The sequence below is a fragment of the Gymnogyps californianus genome, chromosome 11, assembly GCF_018139145.2.
Source record: "Gymnogyps californianus isolate 813 chromosome 11, ASM1813914v2, whole genome shotgun sequence".
Taxonomy (NCBI): Eukaryota; Metazoa; Chordata; class Aves; order Accipitriformes; family Cathartidae; genus Gymnogyps; species Gymnogyps californianus.
Window position 1 is genome coordinate 4469215 of NC_059481.1, and position 15991 is coordinate 4485205.

General features: G+C 40.3%; 1 protein-coding gene across 1 annotated transcript in view; it reads left to right on the forward strand.

Moving 5' to 3' along the window:
- The first annotated feature begins 5510 nt into the window (after positions 1-5510).
- The window catches only part of DAPK2 (death associated protein kinase 2), a 40832-nt gene continuing 30351 nt past the window's right edge, over positions 5511-15991 (forward strand). Inside the window, exons 1-2 of the mRNA XM_050903669.1 lie at positions 5511-5575; positions 5750-5805. The gene's annotated coding sequence lies outside the window, so the exon portion shown is untranslated. The remainder of the gene's footprint in view (positions 5576-5749; positions 5806-15991) is intronic.

The following is a 15991-nucleotide window of genomic DNA, read 5'->3' on the forward strand; positions in this document are numbered from 1 at the left end:
TCTGTAGGAAAATCATTTGCATAGGATAAACAATACTTTGCCACCTTGTGATATTTGGGATGTTGTCGTGGTTTAACCCCAGCTGGCAACTCAGCACCATGCAGCCGCTTCCCCCTCCCCCCACCCAGTGGGGTGGGGAGGAGGGAAAAAAAAAGTAAAACTCGTGGGTTGAGATAAGAACGGTTTAATAACTGAAGTAAAATAAAATACACTACTAACTAAGAATAATAATAATATAATAATGGTAATGAAAAGGAATATAACAAAAAAAAGAGAAATAACACCCAAGAAAAGACACGTGATGCATAATGCAATTGCTCATCACCTGCTGACTGACGCCAGAGCAGCGATCCGCCCCTCCCAGCCAACTCCCCCCTGTTTATATACTAGGCGTGACGTTCCATGGTATGGAATATCCCTTTGGCTAGTTCAGGTCAGCTGCCCCGGCTCTGCTCCCTCCCAGCTTCTTGCACACCTGCTTGCTGGCAGAGCATGGGAAACTGGAAAGTCCTTGGCTTAAGATAAGCGCTACTTAGCAACAACGAAAACATCAGCGTGTTATCAGTAGTATTCTCACCCTAAATCCAAAACACAGCACTGTACCAGCTACTAAGAAGAGAGTTAACTCTGTCCCAGCCGAAACCAGGACAGAGGTGTAAAGGGGAGTTGGATACAGGAGTAAAAGGTGAAGTATTGTATACTTATACTGTACATATACTATACTATGGAGTATCATTATGAAAATACAGTAAGTACTATGGATGCTGAGTAGAAGCTGGCCTTCATATTAAAATGCTCACTGCTAGGAATCCTAGAGCAAAGAGACTGATATAGAAGAGATGGCCCCGACATGGGATGGTTGAGGAATAGACATGGCATGTTCTGTGAAAGAACACACGTCATCTCCTCTGCAGAGCTTGCCTTGGAGCATTTAAAGCTCTGGTCTGATCCAAAAATCACTGCAGCATATTCCCCCATCCTCCTGGTCTGAATGAATTCTGGTGCAGACCCTAAGTGATTGGAATGGTCCTGACTCATAGTATTGTGATATTGTTTGGGCACGTGCCCCAGGAGTGTTAGCGTAAAGAGCGTATCAGAAGATGAAGTTGATTGTTGCTATTTCCTCAGATCATGAATGTACAACTTCTTGTCTGAATGAGTCAAAGATGAATGACGATCTCTAATTCAGTCTGCTTTCACTGACCAGCGTAAGGAAATCGCCATCTGACTAGAACAAAAAATTAAGGCTCTCATTCCTCCTTTGATATACTTGTGCTCTGTACTTGCAAATGGAGTCCAACAAAAACATTGTAGTTTGAATCTTTGAATGTGAAATCACCTTAGTTTCTTGAGATCAGTATATAGTATCTGGGGAGGGTTATGTTTATGCTTGTGAATAGCATTTTTATTTCAGATTAATTTTAAGCGTGTGAAGGTTATCTTCTATTATTTTATCCCCCTTATGCTGTGTATTTGCTAATGACAATTGTCTTGGATCATCAAGTGTATGATCTATTTTGGGCATCTGCTAACTGTGACTGTTGGGCGAAACCCAGTGAGAGAGATCTGCAGAAGTAATGAGGGTGGAAGGCAGTATAAGATAATGTGAAGTGATAGACATGGGAAACACCAGCACATCAGAGGTGTGACTGGAGGGTCTGAACGCTTTGGAACAGTTTTGTGTTCAGTTTTCAAAAACAAGGCTCTAGGCTGACTTGGATGCTGGAACGGTTCCTTGGTGTTGAGAGTAAGCTTGCTGGTTTGACCTTTGCAGAACAAGGGTATAAGTTAAAAGATCAGCAAAAGGGATGAGAATTTTCTGGTTATTTTTGAGATAATATTGCATGGATTCTGTGCATCTGCAGAAGTAGGTATGTTCTTTGGAGGATGCTGGGAGATGAGTAAACTTGTCAATCAAACATAAAGTGGCTATGTTCCCAGAGGCATTTTGGGTGGGTTCCCCGTTCTCAAAGCAATGTTTTTAACTTGCTCTTCTGAATGACAAGCTCTTTTTTTCTTAGAACAATGGTTTTCTTTTAGGTGTGTTTGCATTAATGTTATTTATAGCCACGTACCTTGGATTCTGATGAAGGGAGTAGTCAGCTTGAGGGATTTACAGTCTTTGGGCAAGTCTCAGCAGTGTCTCTTAATACGTGGGCATTTTCCTGTACCTGACTTTTGCATGTGCTCAGAACTTAATCTTGCAATTCAGGATGAGCAAAAGGTTTGGGGTTTTCAGCAAGGCTTGGCTTTGTCCTTTGTTTGCTTTTTCTGAAGTCTGTGAGTGTTGGATTAGGTTTTGCACCAACACTTCAGAAAATCCGGCTCTGAACAATTGCAAGCAACATTATGTAAACTTAGTATGGAGCCAATAGCTCAGAGAGGTCCTCATTCTTGTAAATGCTACCAAAGCATTTATTGACTGTAGTTTCAAGTCCTGAGCAATATTGGTCAATGACCTTTCTCTGAGATTATGAAAGGTTGCTTGAGGAGTACAGTAATTTGCTTACAAAGCAGAATTTGAGTTGTTTATTTTCATTGAGCGGAAAAAGAGGCATTTTTGTCCCAGGCATGAACATGGCTTTGGGAAGGGAATTAATGAGCAAAGTAGCAGAACAGTTCACCTGGCTTCATCTTGAAAAACTCTGAAAATATAAGCAAAGTAAGGATCAGCCAGAAAATGTCTGAGAAAGTATGGGGGTGGAAAGTGGAAGTGAAAAAAACCAACCCAAATTGTAATGCATCTAGTCGAGGCTCACCAGTGCAAGTGTTGATTTCTGCGGTATGCTTTAATAGTGCTATGTTTATTCTGGACTTCAGTGTCACAACCTGTGTGATTTCTATCATTTGCCTTAGGTAGTTGGATAAGAGAGATCATCGCTAGAGCACAGTTATACAGGAAGGCGTGGGAGGCAAATTTGTCTCCATTGCAGAGTTTTGAAACTGGGGTTTGAACAGGTTGTTAATGAAAATGCAGTAGGCCTCGCGGAGCCTTTAAGAGAGCCATCACATCGGCAGTGGAGACCTCCGGCAAGGCTGCTATTGAGGGCATGAAAGCTGTTGCTAGGGATACCTTGCACGTCCCTCTCCTCCAGGAGGTGCCTGCAAGTGTCTGTCATGCAGTGGAAATGGTAACTTCTTCTGAAATGTGACAGAAATGCATGTGTTTTGGTCATGTGACAGATGCATGTCAGTCATGTCACATCACAATATGCATACTACCCCATGAGGTGTGCAGATACACACCCTTCAAAAAGGAGAGGATGCAGTTTTGATGTATAGCTGAAATATTTCCCATCATCTGATAAGAGTGAAGCTGTGGGTCCCTTGGGGAGAGGGAGTGGGGCTTGCCAGAATCATGCATGTGCCCTGTATCTTCTCCTCCATCTTGGAGGAAAGAGTGTAGAGGAGAGCAGGCTGTAGGCCACGTGTGGGCTCCCTGTCTAATGAGTGCATTGTGAAAGAGAAAGGAGTGAAGGGAAATGAATGGTCACAAAGTCCCCCTGGATCTCCTTGTGCTTTGGAAATGGCAATCCAAAAGGATGCACTGCACAGAGATATTAAGTATGATGAAGGCTGTCACGGAATTACACAAAATTGTGTCACTAGAGGATGGAAGCAGGTACCCCTTCTCAGCTTGTTTGTTGTGTAACTGGTGCTGAGCGCCTAATGGAGGGACATCTGATTTTGTTGATACCCCTTTAGTTATTGTTACTGGTTTTTGAAAGAGTGAATGTTATTCCCAACTAATATCAGCGTAAGTGTTGATGCAGTAGCCCTTCTGCTTGAAATAAAGCAGTCAAATAACTTTTGTCCTAATGTGTAGGCTTTGCTAACATCAGCCAAAAAACATATGTAGAAGTGCTAAGAGACTATTTCTGTTCCTTTGAAGCAATAGAAGGAGCATATTTGGAAAGGAATTGAATTGATACTCAAGATGCCTCCCATGTGTTAGAAGCCAATGGTTTATAAAAAGGGAGGGGGAAAACAAAGCAGCCAGTCTTTTTTCTGAGGTGAGTGCATGACAAAAGCTGGGTGCATTTTGACAAGTAGTTAGATTTTCACAATGTATTTGCTGCTTATGGTATATGCTTTTGTTAGAGAAAAATCTTTAAAAATATGTGCGTTTCAGCTTGGCAGGAACCCTGCAATTGCTCTTTGGTACTTTGTCCTGTTTTATAATAAGTCTGCTGATTTATCAAAATAGCTGGATCTTCTTGCAACATTGAATTGAGCTTATTTCTAAAGGATCAAAATAGAGCTTTGTTTGCTTGTGAAATATGCTTCGCAGTGTGCCACAGTCAGATGCCAAAGACTGCTATTTAAAAACATGCAGGAGCTGTATAGAAATATAGAACCTGGAAGTCCTCAGTGCATCTGAAGCAAGCAGCATCTGGGATTCATAAGGAAATGTGCATTACGTTGAGAAGTACAGATATGCTGCTGAAGTGTAGAGATGTGTGAGAATAACTGTATGGCTCAATGTAGTTAGATTTCATTGTGATGCTAGAGGCCTTACAGCTATTTTACATGTTCTGATCTAAATAGTGAATGTTGTTTGGGCCATTGGGGATAATGCTACTGTTCATCTACACAGGAAACACCAAACATGTTGTAAACTGATCGGCTGGTTATTGTGTTAAAATCCATTCTGTTAACATAACTTATGTTGCTGTGTGGATGTATCCCGAGGAATAATGTGATCTCTGATCTTCTCTTCCAAAAGCAGCACAGCATAATGCACTCCCAGATGCTCAAATGCACCAGTGTGAGGCTTGTCTTTCCAGACCTCACAGAGCTTATCAACTTAAAAGACTGTGTTCAGGAAACAAATTTCACAGTTACGCAGAGTAATGAATGCAACAAATGCTGCTCATGTTTTTCTCATTTGAAACGTCTTGTGTGTGATGAAAGATGTTGCACTGAAGACTCTGTAGATAGAATCACAATGCCTTTTTGCAACAGTAGTTCAGATTTCCATTTGCTGTTCTGCCTATGTGCTTCAGAAACACTGCCTGACATGAGGAAAAGGAAGCTCTGCCTTGTGGTCTCCAGGGTTTGTGGTCTGCCTGCTGACACTTTTAATGAAGAAATCTGTAATGCTGATTCTCATGCTAGCTCTCTTTAGTGTAATGTGGATGCTTTATTGTCCATAAGTTTGTTGAATTATTAATTAGTTGCTTTACTTCCGTCACATTTATGTTTCAAGGTGTGTTCTGTGCTTCTGGTTAAGCATGTGCTCAGGTACTTCAGTGAGGGGCAAGAACCCTCTTCGCTTATAGACGCTCACCTCTTTCCAGATTTGGACCCTCATTATTTGGCTAAGACTGCTAAATTAATTCTTTTGAGTGATAAATGGTAACTTTGGCCATGAATGAGCTGCAATGGAATCAAAGTGACTATACCAGAAATGTGTCTTACTGATTCTTTGCCTGTTGGAAGATCGTAATGTATGTCATTCTTCCTTAATATTATAGTTGCATCATCTTTATGCATCAATGAAAAGTCCAAGTATGGCTTTGTTCAAGCAACAGAAGGTGGAGGACGTTTACGAAATTGGGGAAGAGCTAGGAAGGTAAGTTTGTACTGATGACACCACGCTATTCTAAAAGCTGACACACGGGGATATTTGCCACGTCTTAAAACAATGACTCTGCATGATAGCCTAAATCAATTGCAATATACAACAATAGAAACACATCCCTTTACAAAAACTGCCCTTCGGATTTTTTTTTTTTTTTTTTTTTAGGTTAAGTGTGCTAACTATTTTTCCTGTTTCTTTTCTTGCAACTAGGACAACACAAGGTATGTTTACATTATCTTTTGTAGATGGGTGTCATCTGTGCCTGTGCTTTAGACTGAGTTCACCTGTCCGTTCTCTGAACCAGCTAGGAAACAGGAACCCATGGTGCCGTCGTCATAGGCGCAGCACTTTAATTTGGCTTGTTTTGAACAGTGCTGCACAGCACTGTTGTTTTCAACTGGCTCCGAGCACTGACAGAACACATTCATATCTGCCTGCAAAACACTGTATATGTATTTCTGAAAAGATTTACGTGTCAAAATTTCAGCTGGACTGGTTAATACCTGTGTATAGCTTTTAATTTATAAAGGCTTATCTGCAGGTATTAATTATAGGTGGAGTTAATGGGCTATTACCACGCTTAACCATAAGCACCTGCTTAAACACTGCTGGGTTTGCGAGCTGGATGACACTGGACTCCCCCAGTCAGTTAGCAACATACAGTGCTCTGGGTGAGGATAGCTGGTTTCCATTCAGTGTCCAATCCTCCAATGATTTTCTTTTTAATATGCAAATAGCTAAATTAGGGCTATAGACATGTTGGCTTCTTTCCCAACGTCTGGCAGTTGGTTTTGATAAATGACTGTGTGTGTGCAATTACCCTTTTTCAAGGGCCAATAATTTAGTTACATTAAAACACTTCAGTTGAAGCTGTTTCCCTGCCAAATCTTATTTTTTTCACTCCCAGCTATTTAATTTTTAGAGTTGTTGAGAAGATTTCTTCTAAGGGGAGATGTTTTTGGGGGGGTTGGGTTTTTTTTCATTCCCTTCCCTCTCAGGAAGGCCTCAACTATTACATTTTCTGTAACTGCTTACTTTTGGGTATTGACTGGTCCTGAGAACATCAGCCTGAAAGTGAAAATCTGGCAACGGTGAGCAGTAAAGAAATTCAGTGCGTGTATGCAGGATGTAAAAGGCATGCTTTTTTTAACCTAGGAGGCCCTAGTATGTGCTTTAACAGTCAAACTGCTAAAATGAGAAACTGGAAACTAAGTAGCGTATTTTTAATTTGGTTCCTGAATTGGATTTGGAAATCCAGTGTCTTTTGAGATGATGAACCTCACTCTCCTCTTCAAGCTGATGGTTATTAGGCCTTTTGAATGGAGAAGTGTAGTTGAAACAACCTGGTAAAGGCTGACCCTTGCTGTTTGAATCTGCCTGAGAGGCATCAGGCTGGTAAAGGCTTGCATAGTCACAGCAGCCCTCCTTCTTTCCTGGCTGCATGTCATAGAACCATGGCTGGTCCCAGGGTTATGCCATGGAGCTGGTACTCACTACATGTTGGGTGATGGGCTGGGTTTAGAGGAGACTACACTCAGACATGGAATCTGAAATTGTTGCCTTTTCTAATGGGCATAAGATATGGGCATAGATGGGCATTCTAGATCAGGCAGAAGAAGGAGCAGGTGTGTACATGAGCAGGTGCCATCCTCACATGACAAAGGAGTAATAAACTCTGCTACAAAATCATGTTCGAGTTCCCAGCATTTTACATGTAATACTTCTCGTAGATGAGAGATCCAAGTCTACTTGGTACTGAGGTCTGTAGGCAAAAATGTTCCCTAAAGATCTGAAGGAAATAGGCAAACTGTAACAAGCAGACGTCTGCTGCTTGTTACGATTTTTCAAGGAAAGCCCTGTAATTGTAAATTGTGAGAAGAGGGCAGCAAGACTGGAATTAGCTCCCTTACTCTGAATGTATTCAAGTTGTGTACTTTACACGTGCCTATGAATATAATGTCACACTGTCTTTGTCAGTGTGTTTTCACTTCCAGATTTTGTGAGGAGCTCTGCAGACCTCTTGTTTCAACTGCGTGTTATATGTGGAGTGTCACTGGGTTATCATGCCTCTGTATCTCTGAGCAGTAACTACTGATTAGGGCCAGTGACAAAAGATATCTTGCTTTGTTAGAAGAAAAATAACACACTAGACAGGTTGTGGTGACTGAAACACAAGAAACTTTTCCAATGCTGACTGGTGCCCCTGGAACCTCTAGATACCTTTTATCAGTTCGGTATGTTTGCAACAAGCTGTTAGTTGCTGACAGGTACAGGCAGGTAAAAGGATTAATTTATTATCGTTCTGGCAACAGAAGTCACTTACAAAACAAAGATTTAAAAAAAATGTCTGTGAAGAGCCTGTCCTGTTTGTGTCCTCCTAACTGAGTTTGTGATTTCTTGAGAACAAAAGTAGTCATTAATACAGGCCTAATGCTTATTCTAGCTCGGATTCAGTCAGAAGTTAAAATACAAGGTCTCACCAACAGAGCCAGCACCTGTTTATCTGAAAGTCTTTGCACAGCACTTAGGAAAGGAGGCTCCTATTATATACTGCAAATGCTCCTTCGCAAGGCTCAGATATATCTGGTCTGGTGAAATTAGACCCTTCCTGTCATTGTGCAGCATTGAAGGTGGCTGCAGCAAAGGCTCTTCAGATCCAGCTGTATAAAACGCTGCAAATGGCGCATTTGTGGACTCCTCAACCAGATCATTCTCAGAATCACTGCTGACCTAGAAGCAACTCAAAGGATGCTGGAAATGCAGTTGTCTCCTGTGCCAAGGCAATGGTGTGAGAGAAGACTCTTTGCAGAAAGGGGGAGCAGGTTTTCCATAGCTGCAGCTGTGTGTTGTAACTAGCTGCGTAGCTCCAACATTCCCTCAGTCTTTCAAATATTAATCTTAGGTTTACACCTCTGTTGCTTAACTTTTCCAAAGGGTACATACAGGGAACAAGTCAGGCATGTGGCATTAGAGAAAAGAAGTTGCTGATGAGCTTGTTTGTTCTAGCAGCTATACTTGGGAAGCTTAGCATGGCCTATGCTGAGTGAGTGCAATACTTTATTATCATATATGTATATTTAAAGTTACTTCCTGCAAGATAATATCAGTCAGTTTCTAAGTGTGAAGTCTGTGGGGACTGAAGTTCTCTAGCAATAGCTGAAAGGGAGCCTAAAAAGGAGTCTCTAGAGTGAAATTAGCAAATTTCAACATTTTTAAATAAAAAAGAACCCTTTTGAGATTTATAATACAGCTTATTGCTAGAATATTGAAATATTAAATTTTTTTTTTCAAAATTTATGACAAGTGAAGGGGAGAGTTTAGAAAACTTAACTGAAGATGAATATGTTATAGGGATATTTATTTAAAAGTCCTCAGTTATACTAGTTAGTCTGGAAGTCTAGAAGAGCTAGAAAGCAATGCGGTATAAAGTAGTCAGTGCCTGCAGAGGTATTAGAAGATTCTCTTCTCTTTCTCCTTCTCCCAAGGGCAGTAGATTGTGTGATTTGGGAGTATTTTATACAGTCCTCCCAGGCATTTAATGCTATCACTCTTTGAAGGCATCAGACTTTCTGGCAGATTCAGTTTCTTTCTGTATCTGAGCTGTTGATCAAAACCAGATACTTCAAAATTATTTTCCATAGAATGTTTTCAAAATGTATCCCTCCTCAAATATGAGTTTATGTTGCTAAATGTCACTTTTATTCAAGTAATGGCAAACTACATCCTTTACCATTGATTTTAATAAACTTTGTAAGAAACCTATTAACAGTTTTGCCTGTTTCGAGGAGGATCCTGGTGTAAGCCATTTGCAGGTATGTTTGTAGCAGATCACTCTAATGGCATGCCAAAGCAATGGAAATGCTTCTGGAAAAATGTGAGGAAGTGAAGGCTAACTTGACTTCTTGGGAACATGCAGCAGGTCAAATAACTGCTGGTTCTTGTGGCGAGGGAGGTGGCAGCAAGAGACAACCAAGAACGGAAACTCTTAAATTGAGGCCAAAGCAGGCCAAGAGAAGGAAGAACTGGCCTACTGAGCTAGTGGGATAGTTCCCTGGAAAGTGGCAGCAATGAAAGCTCACTGGAGAGCCTTTTAACAAAATGTTTCAGGACTTGTAATTTGGATGGGTAATTCTGTCTAGCTGGACAAAAGGAGTTCTTCTACAAACCTGCAGGAGCCTTTTCCAGTTGTACTAGCGAACGCTGACGGTGGTGGTAGGTGCACAGAGAGTGTTAGGATTTCAGAGATGTGCAGTGTAATTTATAAAAAATTGCACCATAGAGCCATTAATCTATTACCTAAATGTGTTGCCAGCCAGGCTGTAGAGAGCTGTTGACATTTGTGCCTTCTGGGCAGCGTCACTGTTACATGTCAGGTCTGGGCTGAGGGGGTAGGAAGTGTCACGGAGCTTGTCCGCAAGTGTTTCATGACAGTGCCCATTGAACAAGCGTGTTCCTGCAGGGTGGTGTGAGAATGGCACCGCAGTGTCCTGAGACAGTGTCCTACTCATTGCAGCTCAGCTCTCTGCAACATACAAGGACTTAGATCATGCTTAGCAGAGACAAACCTTGGAGAGATGTTTCTGGGTAAGGAAGTTTCCCCCTTTCCTTCATTATTGTCCTTTCACTGTAGGGAAGGGGCTCTGCCTTCCTCCACAATGTGTGCCAGCCTTACCACCGCCATTCCAGTTTCTTGCCTGTCTCAGTGACTGGGAGCTATGCTCATCTCTAGCCTCAACTTTCTCCAGCTTTTGTCTGGCTTTGCTATGTTTTCTGCAGAGGTAGGAGATCTTGTATGGATACAAGATGCATAGTCTGATGAACTGATCTTCATAGGAAATCAAAACTAAGTCTTTCAGTATGCATGAGAAACAGGAAAAGCGTTTTGTTCACTTGCTAGTTCGAAATCCTCTCCGTTGGGAAAGACCGCTAGTTTGTTGCTGATACAGCATGGTGGCCTCTGAGGAAGGCAGCTGGGCATGTCTTTAAAATTGTAAGAGCTTTTCTTCTGACAAGAAAAACAAACACGGCTTGCTGAAGCTGTGGGAACTAGAGTACTGAGGTGGCTGTTTTCTGTGGGGTCCTATGCCTAAAGAGTTCCTAGAAGCCCAGGTTAATGCCTGGTTAATGCAAAAGGTGAGTTAAATATGAGTGGATCGGGCTTAGACTGTGGAAATTAATTTTACAGCAAGGCTGTGACATTTTTCTGCATGTTAGGATGGTCTGTATTTCACTTCGAGGAATTTTCTGCTGTATGTGCTCAAATATCACTACCTAGATGTTTCCTCATGTTTTTGGGGTTTTTTTTTATAGTGGTTTCATGATTAAAGCCACGCTAGATCTTTCATCAATGGCCTGTTATGCCTCCTGTAGTCCGCCCTCTCCAGCTACAAGTTCCTGCTGCCACCCTGCCTTGTGTGTGGTGGATCAGCTCACTGAGACAGGTGAAACCTTTTTGTCTGGGTGAAGCTTAAAAGGACAGCAAATGCAACATTTTACCAGTAGTAATGGGACCTTGGGGACCGGCACATAATCGCTGTTCTGACAGTGTAGCTAGTAAATATTTATTTACGTAATGAAAACAAAAAGCAGAGATAACTGAGGTATTCTTTGTAGGGGAGGAACTTGGAAATCTGTGATAAAAAGTCATGTCATCCAGCTAGGTGGACTCCCTGGTAAACAGAGGGGTGTGATTGCAGCTGGGAAATTTACCCTTAACACACATTGCACCGTATCTTCATACCAGGAAGGTTTTTTTTATCTATAGAAATTGTTCAGTATTGGGCTTTCTCAGACATGAACCTTAACTTTCTTCTTAGATTAATTTATAATTTGAATTAGTTCTTTAAATTTGGAAGAATAACACACACAAAGCAAGTCTTTGCTTTTGATGCAAAATGTAAGTTTAATTATTACTACCCAGCACCTCTATTACTATTTCTTGTTACAAAAATCTTCTGTGTCATGTGTTTGATGTATATTGAATCTTTTGTTGAAACAGTTTTGGCATCCGGTACTTGGTCAGCATCACTACGATTGTAATTGGCTGTCTGATACAGTTACTATTTTTGGATTTTTTTTTTATTGCTTCTAGCAGAGTGAGTGATCTTAGCTTTTTGCTTTTTAAACAGATTTCCCTGCTAGTTTTCAGTGTTCTTTCAACTGTTTCCAAAATCTTTGATTTGTTACAGAAAGTGCAGAGAAAATACTGGGAGTTTTGGGGGTTTTTTCCTCACGAAAAAGCTGCTCTACCTACAGTAACTGAGAAGAACTGGCCTTAGTTATTTAGAACTGGCCTTAGCCAGTTACTTAGTAACAGTCATGCATTTTTTTCAAGTTAATTCCTTATTACCAGCAACCATCTCGATGATGGAAGTGATCTCAGTGTATCTTCTCAGTCCGTATCTGGCTTTGAAGGTATAATTAGAGCTAAGCGACCCCAGTGGGCAGTGCTCATAAAGTTCAAATTCAGTAATGGCTTTAACCACTGAATATTAAGCCTAATCCCAGTCTTTGCTTTGCCGTTTCTGTAAAAAACCCTATTTTTTCTGCTTTGCATTGCAGTAGAAAGCAGATGGAAATTTGAACAGCTGAGAAAATAGACTCTGTATGGTATTCATTCCATGCTTTTGAAATGAAAAATGTTGCTTATGAGTAAAAATACACATAAAATAAACATAGTGCAGCTCATCACTGGACTAACAATGATAAAGCATTGGACAAATTATTAGCCTCTTATGCAGAATAGGGCTTGCAGATACTTGTCTGATGGTCAAGCTTAATTTAGCTCAGGTGACATCTGTTAATCATTGTTAAAACTCTACATCAGTGGTTTTGAACCAGAGTGAAAACCTGTTGTAATAGCTGAGCATGACGCGCAGTGATGCTTTGGTGAGGAGAGACACACAAAAATCACTCAAATAGGTAGACTTGTTATATCTAGTGCCAGCATGTTTGAGTTGGAGTCACTGGCCTGTTTTGGGCAGCCCATAATGCAGATTCAGTTACACCATAAGTGGGTGACTGTATATCCTAGAGCCAGGACTTGTAATCTTTACTTACTACAGAATCTACAGCTTCTGTGAGAGAGTAGTTAACCTCAATATCTGAGTTTTGTGGATTTATAATCCTCACAAAGAGAGAATTTCCATTGATCTATCTGTTTCCTATGTAGGAAGAGTGGAGGGAACAAATAAAGTAGCTTCTGTGCTGTTCTGCTGCTGGAGGAGATTGTTTACTTCAATATAGTAAAGATTAAATAAGATGAGGAGATAACTTCCACCTCTTATTTTGGTAGACCAGAAGAATCCACAAAGAGCAGTGAAAGGAGAGTTTCGGCAACCCTTTGTGGTTTTGGCCTTACAGATAATTTCCTAAAATCTTGATAAAAATGCCAGCATGATTTCCATCTGTTTCATACACGGGGAAGGAGAAAAATCATTTAACCATTTAACCATAATACTGTTACCCTCTTACAGTTTATCTGCTCCCAGGTATATATCTAGCTGGATTTGGACCTTTAAACACAAAGGTACAGTGTGTTAACCTTCTGCATGCATATTACGTATGCACTGGTGTTGCTCCACATAGCAGAAGGAACAGCTTATCAAATCAGCTATTTCTGCTGAGCATGAGTCAGCTTTGACCTTCCCTAGGTCTCTGGACTCTGTTCATTACCACTCCGAGAGCTGATATTCAATCTAAACGCTAAGTGTGATAAGTGGGGAAAAATTTTTATCGTGTGCATTTTATTCTTGAGCTTCAAATTACATAAAATGCTTGCCAGGCTATCCGAAACTTGCCAGTGCTATATCACTGCAGACTCTGCTCCTCCAACCTCAGGAGCTGATAAGGGCCACATTGCTTGTCGCTGTGTGATTGGAAAGTTTCCAAAAACATTTAACAGCTTCAGAAGATGCTGGTGATGATTCAGTAGGTGGCACGGTTTCTTGTGACTCAGGGCTAATGACTCAAAATGGTGTTTAAGGCATTAATTGGCTGTAATGCAGATAACGTTACTTTATTGATAGCCTGTAATAATTCATAGCATTGTTCAGAAACATTAGATTTATTAAATCTTGCTTTGAATTTCAAATGGTTTATTTGCTCTCTACTTATTCCAGTAAACTAGATCCTTCTGTTTGAGTCCATATTCTTCTATTGTTCTGCCTCTCCTCTGGCAGTGGACACAGAGATGGTCTTTGGGCCAGGATGTGTTGGTTACCTTTGCATGAGCTGTAAAGAGACGTGGATGAAAGGTGCCAGACAGTGACATTATCAGAGACAGCATATGTCCAAAGGTGCTCAGCACTTCCCTGTCGTGAATATTGAAACTTACCCTGTGAAGTCACTGTATTCTAGAGTACTATACAATCAGTTAGTAAAAACATGAGTTGTGAGTGCAAGTGCCAGTGTGTTTAAAAGAGGCAGCTGATTTTTTTTTTTCCCCTCTTTCTATATAAAATAGTGCATCTCGTTAGGTTTAAAAATTAGCATATTGTTAGAGTAGTGGTAATGTGATACTGCTCTCTATAACATCAACTGGTTTGGTTAGAAGTCACCCTGACGCTGCCCGGGCACTTAGTGAGCCTGAAATGAAGTCATGTTACTTGTTTCTCATATCATAAAAATTTTCTTCCAGTCTATATCACAGGGCTGTGGTAAGTTAGTGATGTTTCTATGATAATCTTGTGTGAAAGGTTCAAAAGAGAGCCATAGTATATTATGAATTGGATTTACTTCTGTATCCTTCACACACATGAAGAATTTATCTACTTTTTAGTAGCCAAGCAAAATTCCTGTTAAATGCTCTATTAAGAAAAGTTTTATATCATTCTGTCGTAATCTGACATCTGCCGCAGTTTAGGTTCTGTGTAGTTGCTTTAGGAGAGTTAGCCTCTTTGTTTGCATTTTGTTTGGGGGGGGGAGGGGGGGGAACCAAACAAACCAAAACTCACTTTTTATTTGCAGCTGAAACAGGAAGTCCAGTGACATTTGTGACAATTTTATTTTTAAAGCTCTTTATGAAGTTATAAGAGGTGTCAGCAGAGTATTTAACAGATCAATGTTTTGGGGTTTTTTGGTTTCATTCCATAAAGTCTTACGGAAGCAGCAAGATACTTTCCCTTCAGTGACCTTGCCATGCTAGGGTTTCTGTTTTGTTGTTTCAGCTATCATACTCTAGTTTCTTTGTAAATACTGTGCTGTTGGACAAACTATTCACTGCTTAGATTAAATTTCTGCTGTACCAAATCCTGGTTTACTCTACAAAAAAAAAAAAAGTCTAAAAAAAAATAAAACATACTACAAATTATTGCTATAGTCCATTTACAGAAGGGTTCCAGTTCTTTATGGCTGTGACCACAGACTTCCTACAAAAAACTTCCAGGAAAGTGCTTTTATGCATATATTTTGTGAACCTTGCATGGCCTTTGGTTGAGCTGTGTTTCATAAATGAGCTGAGAGCATACAAACGGATTGTAGAAGATGTTACCAACAGACTCCTGTCCTCTCTGCTGGGAAGAGCATGCCAGCGCGACTACAACTAGCAGAAGTCATCTCTGAAGTGTAAGGAAAGAGGGAGGAGAGTATTTAGCTTGATAAAATTATGTGCAGTAGAGCAATTGCTCTGATCGCTTAAATTTGAGAGGAAAACAGCTTTTTCAGGTTTGAGGTTTTTTAGGAAAGGCATTCAGCAAGAATTCTCAAGGGCTTTGCTTTGAAAGTTAACAAAAATGCAACCATGAAAGGATAAAATTATTAGTGTAGTTTTTCCAAGAAAAAGAAATAGGAGTGAAAAAGATAGAAAAGTAATAAGATGCAGACTTTCTAAGCTTGAGATCGCCAGTTAAAACCAATCTGAATTTAATAGTGGCAAAAAGGCATGATGAACAAAACTGTTGACATAAAAACAATTGTAACTGAGAATAAATGACCCTTCTTTGCTGAAACTATATAAACCAGCCTCTTGAATCTAGAGAAGTCCTGCATTCAGGTTAGCTAGACACTATTATCTGTGATTATATGTATATTAACTTAAGAATGCACACATGATGATTTCATAATATATTTTTAGGATTTTTACTCACCTCTAACTAGATTATGCAGAATCAAAGCAAAGCGTGCTGTAAGCTCATTCACTGGAGAAAGGACAAGGTGATGCTAACAGAAGGTGAAGCTGACTTGGCTTGTAACATAGACTGTAAAGTAACCGATTGCTGTCAGTAAACATAAATAAAATTGTTTTCAGGGTTAAAGATATCGTATTGACTCAGAACCCAGAGAATATATGACACTGGATAGGGTGTCATTTTTTTTTCCCTTGCTGTCAAGTGACCAAACATAATTTATCATCCAATTAGAGAGAGAGAGCGAGCCAACGACCAGCAAACTTTGCAAAGTCTAGTAAAC